The sequence below is a fragment of the Tachypleus tridentatus genome, chromosome 2 (assembly GCF_004210375.1).
Source record: "Tachypleus tridentatus isolate NWPU-2018 chromosome 2, ASM421037v1, whole genome shotgun sequence".
Lineage (NCBI taxonomy): Eukaryota > Metazoa > Arthropoda > Merostomata > Xiphosura > Limulidae > Tachypleus > Tachypleus tridentatus.
In genome coordinates this window covers 129,898,848-129,909,974 of record NC_134826.1, presented here as the reverse complement: position 1 = coordinate 129,909,974, position 11,127 = coordinate 129,898,848, and positions in this window count along the sequence as shown.

The following is an 11,127-nucleotide window of genomic DNA, read 5'->3' as shown; positions in this document are numbered from 1 at the left end:
AGCAAGAAATGTAGCTATTGTAGCGTTTGTCCCTTTTACATTAAAATATTAATACCTGTTCGAAAAAGAAAAGTAATAATATTTTCAAATGGTAGAATCAAACCTGCAACACTTTGTGTGTTAAAGTGTGATAAAAATCATTAGCTACACTTTCAGTTGCGCAGAAACCACATGTTTCTAAATACAGACCTTACTGGGTGCACGATGTGTCCTTATTTGGAAAGAAAGTTGAAAATCAAACCATTTAAGAGAGAGAGAGAGAGCAACAGCAGTTAAACACGAAATATATTTTACAGTTGGTTAATCTAGGCTTAGGTAGACAACAGTCCAAACCAGTATCAATGAACGAGCAATTCAGGTAGCATTGTATTGACATGACGTTTAAAATGAAAGGCCCCCAAGTGACACAGTTTTACGCCTCAAACGTATATGTCTCGTAGTGGGCAGAACACAGTATAGTGTATAGTTTTGTGCTTAATAACAAACTAACTAAAATAAAAATGTTGAGAACGTATGAAAAATTGTAAAGTTGAAAAAGGAAACAAGCAAGCCATATAAAAGGAAAATATCAAACACGCAAACACAAATTTATCAAAACAATTGGGTAGATTTAGTCCTCATCAAGAAGACAGGGACAGTTATAAAACTTATGTCGATCGATATGTCCCTGGTTGTTTCTTTTAAAATTTTGTAATGATAATGGCTGTTTAATAAAAGCCACTTTGCGTGACCACAGTTACAGAGTCCATACGATTTCAAAAGAAGTTATTTAAATATATGCCTGTTTTTTTGTTATGACAAACCTCAAATGTGCTCTTTTGAGTATCTACTAGTTATCTCATGGTCGTCATACAATGTGCAGAAATGATCAATATGATATTATAGATATTTCACATGGTTCTTAAAAAATGTTCGATGTTACACATTGGTCATTTATTCGAACTTTATGGCAGTTTATAAGAAAGAGTGCAGTGGCGAATGTGAACCTTCGCACTTCATGTGGCATGATTAGCGCCTACTGTATTTGTTTCGTGGCAAATGTCCGACCATTCAACAGTACAATGTCTCTACAGATAGGCTTATGATAGGTGGATCTGTTAATTGTTTCCGAGTGAAGATAATCAATCCTACAGCGGAGGAAACAAAGAAAAAATAGATGCCAATATACAAAAGTGGAATTGTAAAAGCATCTAAGGAACTTGATACTACGTGAAATACTATATAAAAATAGTTAAAAGTTCTTCCTAATAACTTAATCAACAAAGCATAAGACAGTTTACAAAGTTTTTGTCTTTGCATGAAGGCAAAAACTAGTAGTTTAACAGCAACTTGTAAGAAGCACTGGTGAGTCGAAGAAAAATAGTGTGAAAAGAAAAAAACACACTGGACGAGGCTGGTACTCCTAGAGGATAACGAGAGTAAAATGGCGATTTGCTAGCGATCATGTGGTGATAAGATCTTTCCAATAGGATACACAAAAGGGAAGAACATTTAATGTTGAAATTTAAACTTCCCGCAGGTTCTTCTTATATGCAGAGAAATGTAAGTATCACAGTAAAACAAATTTTAAATCTGTTTATTGTGGACACAACACACAACACTGCAAGATATGGAAAGAACGTATTGACACAACACACAACACTGCAAGATAAAATCCTTGCACCGCATGGCTAGTAACCTAAGAAAGGGTGTCCAAGAACAGGCTGAAGCATCAAGCCATGCAGTCAAGTACATGTAACGTTTATATTTATATTGATGTGAAACCACCCTAATATGGATAACACTACAAGAAAGAGGATGGACAGATCACACAATACACTTAGTTTCATATGTTATATTTTACTTCTTACTGTTTTATAGTGCTGATTTAATCGCCTATTAACAATAGTTTATGAGCTATGTATATATATATATATATATATGTATATATTGTTACAATTTAGTTGCACATCAGATACGAAAGTGATTGAACAGCTTCAAGACATCCCACACATTAAAAATACCGTATTCTTTGCCTATACTAAACTAATACAGCCATACATTAAACAAATCTTTAATTTCCTCTAATTTGAAGGTAAAAACAGGCAACAGGACTCAATGAGAAATGGTATATTTTATTTTAACTTCAAATATTGGGTTTTTTGTTTTCGTTGTTAATTCGCTTATACTATAAGGAAACTATTTAAAGCCACGTTTTGCAGAAGAAATGGTTACCACGTTCGTTTATATGTGAGGTAAGACAAAGAGTAATAAGAACTGTCAATGATAATCACGGAACATAAGTCACAGGATCTTAGCCGCTGGGTAAATTAACGTTTGGAAAGAAATAATGCTTTCTATATGAGGATATATTTCCATCCTGGGGAAATCTTTTCCACTTTGGTATGTACGTCTTTTGTGTGTGTTTTTTTTTTTGTACCGAAAGGTTGAAGAACATTCATATTTCATATAGATGTTTCTGTTATCATTTTTGTGTAAATACAAACATTTAAGCTTTCATGCAAATATATAAACACATTGAATGACACCATTTTATGACCACACCGATACACATATTATGTGACACTACTCTATGCTCACAAGAGATACATATATTAGATATCACTGCTCTATGCTCACACCAAATACACATATTAGATGACGCTACTCTATGCTCACACCAGATACACATATAACATATTAAATGGTACTACCTATACTTACACCAGATATTTACATTAAGTGACACTACTCTATGCTCACACCTGATACACATATTAGATGATACTACTCTATGCTCACACCTGATACACATATTGGATGATACTACTCTATGCTAACACCAAATACACATATTAGGTGACACTACTCTATGCTCACATCAGATACACATATTAGTTGATACTACCCTATGTTTACACCACATACACATATAAAATGATACTACCCTTTCCTTACACCAGATACAGATATTAGGTGACACTACTCTATGCTAACACCAGATACAGATATTAGGTGACACTACTCTATGCTCACATTAGATACAGATATTAAGTGATATATCTCTGTGCTCACACCAGATACACATATTAGATGATACTACTGTATGCTCACACCAGATACACATATTAGATGATACTACTGTATGAACACACCAGATACACATATTAGATATCACTACTCCATGCTCACATCAGATACACATATTACATATTAGATGGTACTACCTATGCTTACACCAGATACTTATATAAAGTGACACTACTCTATGCTCACACCAGATGCAGATATTATGTGACACTACCCTATGCTCACACCAGATACAGATATTAAGTGACACATCTCTGTGCTCACACCAGATACACATATTAGATGATACTACTCTATGTTCACACCGGATACACATATTAGATATCACTACTCTATGCTTACATCAGATACACATGCTAAGTGACGTTACTCTCTGCTAACACTGGATACACATATTAGGTGACTCTACTCTATGTTCACACCAGATACAGATATTAGGTTACACTACTCTATGCTCACACCAGGTACACGTATTAGGTGACACTACTCTATGTTCACACCAGATACAGATATTAGGTGGTACTACTATATGCTCACACCAGATACACATATTAGATGATACTACCCGATGCTTACACCAGATACAGATATTAGGTGACACTACTCTATGCTTACACCAGATACACATACTAGGTGACACTACTATATGCTCACACCAGATACAGATATTAGGTTCACTACTCTATGCTCACACTATTTACACGTATTAGATGACACTACCCTATGCTTACACCAGATACACATATTAGGTGACTCTACTCTATGCTCACTCAAGATACACATATTAGGTGACACTACTTTATGTTCACACTAGATAGTTTAAGGAATGCGTAGTTCATTATGTTTTCACCAGGGTGAAACTACGTTCAGAGTAGAGACTGCTACTGTTTTATAGCTTCAGGTTGATATCATAGGCGTCTGGTTCTACAGTATCCATCTCACAAAAGACACCACAGTTGTCTTCTTTCTGAGAAAGTATGAACATAGTAATCAACCGAAATGTATTTGTGTATTTTCTTTCTGCTAATATAATACTCTGCTGAAGACTAAAGACTTTTTCTGGGATAATTTTTGCTAATTTCTCTTCTCAGTGAAAAAATAAATCATCCGAAATTTGTTACTTCAGTAATGTAAAATCCTGTATTTTATCCACTTATCTGCAGGCACATGCTTCCAGTCACTTATATCACATCACGATATATGCTTCTTCCTAGAATAACTGAAATAAAGTAAGTCTTGATAAAGTACATATACATTAACACGCATACCATTTTTTTACTACTTCTTGACTCTCTCGTACACCTTTAAAGTACAGTAATTTGTATCTGTAACAAATGATACATCAAAATTCAAAGATTTTCCGGAAAAGAAAAATAACAAAACACACCAGAAACGACTGATTCTTTAATTATTTTACATGTATCCAGACATATAAATTATTTGATGTTTTGAGTAATTAGGCAAACTAACAAATAAAAGACTAAAACTATATACTTAGCTGTAACGATCCTTAAGTTTCATGAAAATCATTTCGAAGTTATTTTCTTGTAGATATTTGTTTGTTTAGAATTGAGCACGAAGCTACACAAAGAGCTATCTGTGCTCTGCCCACCACGGGTATCAAAACCTGTTTTTTAGTAAGTCCATAGACATACCACTGTGCCACTAGGGGGCTTTTGTACGTAAAGAAGAATGTTCACACGTAATTTCTCTTCCTGTGAACCAAACAAGAATCGCCTTTTTTTGTACACTTACTTCAATGCCACATTGTTATGAGACATATATTTCGAATTTAAGACAACAAAAAGTAAATAATTTTTTGGGAACTAGTTTCAACCTATACAACAAAACTTAAATTCAAGAATACTATATTTCTGGAATATAGTTCCAGTGTAGTAGATTAACGTTTTAAAGAATTCTCACAAACAATTGCTAATGAGTTTTCTCTATCATAGTTTTGGAATAGTTTTGTTTTACTTTATTTAGAGTGAAGGGTTTATTCTGCCAATAACCGCTCGTGGTCAGTTTATTTGGTCGAATAGAGAAACGTTAAGTTCAATTAATGCGGCATTCCTCTACAGAAACATATTAGGTTGTTCGAAAAATAACGATCGGTTTAAAATTTTAACTGTAATAAGAAATAAAAAAATTAAAAGCAACTTCATTAATCAAGATACGAGCCCAGTGAATCTACACACTTTTGTCAACAAGAAGCAAGCTTATTTATGCCATGACGATAAAAGCATGAAACCCTAGAACTCAAAAAATTTAAAGCCATTCTCTGCTGTTGCTCTGTTGTTGTATTTTTTTGTTTTGTAAAAAGTTGTTTTAATGCTTGTAAAACTGGTAGTCGGTGGACGACAGGTTTGGAAAGTAAAGAGGATGAGACATTGTTTCGTAACCCAAGTCGTTGAGCTTCTGGAGCATCATTTGAGTAACGTATGACCGAGCATCACCATGAAACAAGATTGGTCCTCTTTGATTTAGTAGTGAGATTGGTCCTCTTTGATTGACTAGTGAGATTGGTCCTCTTTGATTGACTAGTGAGATTAGTCCTCTTTGATTGACTAGTGAGATTGGTCCTCTTTGATTGACTAGTGAGATTGGTCCTCTTTGATTGACTAGTGAGATTGGTCTTCTTTGATTGACCAGTGCTGGCAGTTTTTCACGCAACTTTCTATGAATGTCTTACAATTCTTGACAGTAAACCTTCACAGTGATATTCTGGCCCTGGTTGAGCAATCTATAATGGATACTACCGGCCACATAATACCATACAGTGATCATAACCTTCTGTTGGTGCAACTTTAGCTTTGGGAAGTGTTTTGGAGCTTCGTCACGGTTGAGTCATTGTGCAGATCGCTTTCTGTTATCGTAAAGGATTCACTTTTGTCGCAAATAACAATAAGATTAAGAAATGGGTCATTTGTATTGCGTAAAATCAGCACATAGCACAGTTCAAAATGTCAATTTTTCTAATTTTCATTGAGTTCGTGCAAAACCCACTTGTCAAGCTTTTCCAATTTGCCCGAGATGGTTAAAAATTGTGGAAATTCCAACGTACTTGTAACATTTCTCAAACGGTTTGGCGCGGGTTTCTTTCCACTAATGCTGTCAAATGGTCGTTTTCAACAGCAGAAGGACGTTCTCTGCCCTCCTTATCTTCAAGACTCACATCTACATTACGAAACATTTGGAACCAACACTGTACTACACGTTTGGAAAGGGTTCCTTCGCCCCATCCTTGATGGTATTACTAGCTGTTTGTGATGTATTATGATCAAAAGTTTGAATTCATGTAAAAAAAGAACTACTACGCAACATTTTTTCATCGTTAATTGTAAGGGTCTGAAATATTGGAAATACAGTTTCAGAAAAGAGAAGAAGCAGTCACGGTTTCGTTTTTGTACGTGGTGATTTGTATGGTTTACTTTTTATACGTTTCTATTATTTAATTTCTCAAATCTCTTTGAACAACTTGAAGATCCCTGGATGGCGGGTAGAGTACAGATAGTCCTTTACTTAGCTATGTGCTTAACAAGAAACAACAACAACTGTTGAGGAAAATTAGTCTACTATACACTAGGCTGGAAACTTTTTCCACTTTTTGAAAGCTTTACTTGCTATTTTTTATTATTTGAAATATTTCTTCTGTGTTTTTTTATCTTTAGGTTAGAAACATTTAGCAATATAGTGATGCATTCTTATGTGATTTCATTCTTAAATAATAAAACTATAACAATTTGTTACTGCACTAAAATTGTTAGAAATGCATAGATGTCTTGTCTGTTTCAATATATCTGTGTTATTTACAAGCAAAATCTTTTTTAATTCGTCTCAGTTATTTATCTATAAACATACTTTCGCATTTTGTATTTGTTTATATGAATTGTTCGTATAAAAGGATTTGACACTTCGACGTCATTGTTGATACGATGCAAAATATTAAATGAACGATGAACATGCAAGACCAAAAGTGGTTTACAGGAGATATTGAATACCGTATTTTGATGAAACGTCTGACAAGTGAGATCAAAGATACCAGAAGATATATTAGCAAGCGTTTCTTTGTCTCTTTTATACTTTTGAATGAAGTTTCTCTTTCATGGTAAACACCCATTCATGATAGAAAGAACGAAAACTAAAATAAAGTATTTAATTGCGTGAATACTCATTTTATTAGCTCCTAAATGTTTTTCACTTTTCATAAATTTTAACAAATGTATATTTATACTTCTTGTGAGTTTCTGTTCATCACGACCAACTTGTGTTTTATTTTGTGTAAAAGTTGTAATATCACACAGACGAAATCAACTTGTATTTGTAATATTATCTTATTTATTTATTTATTTTTCTCAAAGGAAGCCATCAATCGTTTCTACAATATAGAAAAAAAAAATGTTCAACACGTGAATGGTTTCGTTTTTGCACGTGGTGATTGGAATGATTCACGTTCAGTCATGCAAAGAGCCGTTTCCGCTAAATCTGCATGAAAATCAACACTTGAAAGGCTTATAGCTCATTGAACAAAGTTACTTTTGGTGTTCCTCACACAATGTTGATTCTGCTCTTCTGAACATTGAGTGCATCCCAATCAGTTTGTGATGGAGGATGCGAATATTTCACGATAAAATTCAACATCGACGAGTCCTGTGAAAAATGGTTCATGTTCTATATAAATATAAAAAAAAAATTCAATAAGAGGATTCCAAAATTGCCTGAAATTGAGCTAAAAGAAAATATCACCAAATCGTCTGTGTTCAAAATTTCCGTCATTTTATTTTTCTTCTTGGTAATACAGACAGTTAAGAAATCGAACAATGTTTTATAAGAAACGCCCCCTAATATTTGTTTTTTAAATCTTCAAAACATTTTGCGGTATGATTTTTTTTAAGTACAAATAATTATTTTTTTAGATGGGAAATTAATAAATCGATAGTTCAAGTGTCGTGAACTGATATTTCTGAGAAATATAATGAAGAAAAAGATGTATCTTAACATAGAAAACATGAAGATAAATCGCAGTAGGACTTAGTATATTTCTGGCTTTTAATTCTTTTTTTTTTTTTTTAAATCCCGTAACCACTTTCCTTTTCAAACGTAAGTAAATGTACACTCCGGTATGGAAGAAAAACTTTGTAAAGTCAGATAAGTGTGAATTACATATATTGAAACATTATAATGGGTTAGTTGATGTTTTTCTTTAGGACTGAACTCAGTGTGTTTAACAGTTTGAATAATTTATTAAACACGAATCACAGAAACGTCATTTGACAATCTGTGATATTTTGATTATTGTTAGAAAACCCTTATTAGTGTAACGGTACAAACCAGTACAGAGGTATTTAGTGTAGACCTGATGTGGCATGGTCGTAGACAATGTTATACCACTAGAGTAATGGAAACTGTCACTGTTGCAATAATTAATGTAGGCCTACTATGATATTGTCGTAGACAGCACGATACCCCTGATGTAACAGTGTTGCGATGATTAATGCAGACCTGATATAACATGATATATATATACAACGTTATACCGCTGGTGAAACAGTATATTTCAATATTGCAATACTTAGTATATGATTAATATGACGTGGTCGTAGACAACGTGATATTTTTGGTATGACTGTAGAGATCAATGTTGTAATAATTTGTGTAGGATTAATATGACGTGGTGGTAGACAACGTGATATTTTTGGTATGACTGTAGAGATCAATGTTGTAATAATTTGTGTAGGATTAATATGACGTGGTCGTAGACAACGTGATATTTTTGGTATAACTGTAGAGACAATGTTGTAATAATTAGTGTAGGGTTAATATGACGTGGTCGTAGACAACGTGATATTTTTGGTATAACTGTAGAGACAATGTTGTAATAATTAGTGTAGGGTTACTATGACGTGGTCGTAGACAACGTGATATTTTTGGTATAACTGTAGAGATCAATGTTGTAATAATTAGTGTAGGGTTAATATGACGTGGTCGTAGACAACGTGATATTTTTGGTATAACTGTAGAGACAATGTTGTAATAATTAGTGTAGGGTTAATATGACGTGGTCGTAGACAACGTGATATTTTTGGTATAATTGTAGAGATCAGTGCTGTAATAATTAGTGTAGGGTTAATATGACGTGGTCGTAGACGATATGATAACGTCGATGTGACAGTTTCATATCACTTTATAATATCTAATGTACACTTAAAGCGACAAAAAAAAACGTAGTCAAGGGGGCTGATCCCCTGAAAAATCTATGCATAGTAATCAAATAATATTTTTCAGCTTTTTCATACAAGAGACTCCTTTTGTATCATTTAATAAAAACTTCTTTGAAAAATATTACATTCGACTTGATTTATTTCAGTGACCATTTTATTACAAATTACATCAATTTCAGCTTTCTAATTTATTGGTCCTCCTGTTAAAAGTGTCTACCCCCACTGAGTGGAAAAATCTGGCTACGTCACTGACAACATCGTAGTGAAGTGAAATGAGAATAAGTGTTTTATAGGAAACCAAAACAGTAATGACACAGTCCAGGATGTTTGTAAGTGTGTTTAAAATAATTTTAGGAAAGTTTAAAATTCATTTTCGTGATTTGTTGTTAGTTTTCGGTTTAGCTTTAAAAAAGCAGAATGAAAACGAATAATATGTCATAATCTAGTAGTGAAAAACAACGAAGTTCGTTCTTTTCATTGGTTGAAAAATTTTAACTTGGACGTAAACAGACCAAAATTTACTTAATATTATTACGTTTCAAATATTAAGTTGGATTTTTTTTTCTTTGTAAGTGGATTCAGTAAAACTTCAACAGTTTATCAATGATAAGAAAACGCTGAATTTTAATTAATCGTTTGAAAAGGAACACGAATGGTTCTTAGCGTAGCCACTGCATGATAATATAAAACTATTTTTATAAAACGTTATCTGTTTGGCTGCTTTAGAGCAAAATCACGTGGGTTATCTCTTATGTCCACCATGTGGAATCAAGTCCGATTTTAGCCTTATAAGTTCGTAAACTTATCGCTGTTTTAAAGGGGTCTTTTACCATACTTTTAACCCGTTAAGAAAAGATGGCTGAGAAGACTTAGACCTTCAAAATCAGTCTAGGAGGAAATTTTTATTATTTTACACTGAGCTCAATGAGGCTTAGAGACCAGCGTGTCCGGGACTGCGAATCTAATAGTTCATGGTTCATGTCCCGTTACCGTAAAAACGTATTCCGCACTTTGGAGACGTGGATAAGAGCTCTGTATAAGAGTAAATGTCAAAACTCACTATTCGATCAGACAAGAATAGCCTGATTCAGCAGCGAGTACCGTTAACTGGCTGCCTTCCATTATCCTGTCAGCTCAAAATGTACGAACGAATTATTGCGATAAATCAAAGACAAAGAATTTTTGTGCTTTAAAACGAAATATTTAAATATTAATGTCTTTGATATGTTTTACCTTTCACATACAAATATCAAACAAAGTAATTCTGTGACGTATGTAAACAGAATTAGTCATAGCTCTTCAGGTTAATTTCAAGTCGTTGTTTTTTTTTTACGAACGTATTAAACCACAAACATATAACTGCTACTAACACATATATAATTTCTGTACTTTACGTTGTTATTCTCGTTCAGAAAATTTAAGGATTGGTTTAGTTTGTTTTAAATTTCGCGCAAAACTACACGAGGGCTATCTGCGCTAGCAGTCCCTAATTTAGCAGTGTAAGACCAAAGGGAAGGCAGCTAGTCATCACCATTCACCGACAACTCTTGGACTATTTTTGTACCAACGAATAGTGGGACTGACCGTCACATTATAACGCTCCCACGGCTGAAAGGGCGAGCATGTTTGGTGCGACGGGGATTCGAACTTACGATCTTCAGTTGACGAGTCCAGTGCCTTAGCCATCTGGCTATGCCGGGCCAAAATGTAATAAACTTTGGTAAATCAAAACGTTTACTTAGTTATTCTTTTCTAAATTGAAGATACGTAATTTATGCTTCCTAATATTTTATTATACTTATATAACTTCCTTATGGTTTGACTGGAAAAAATAATC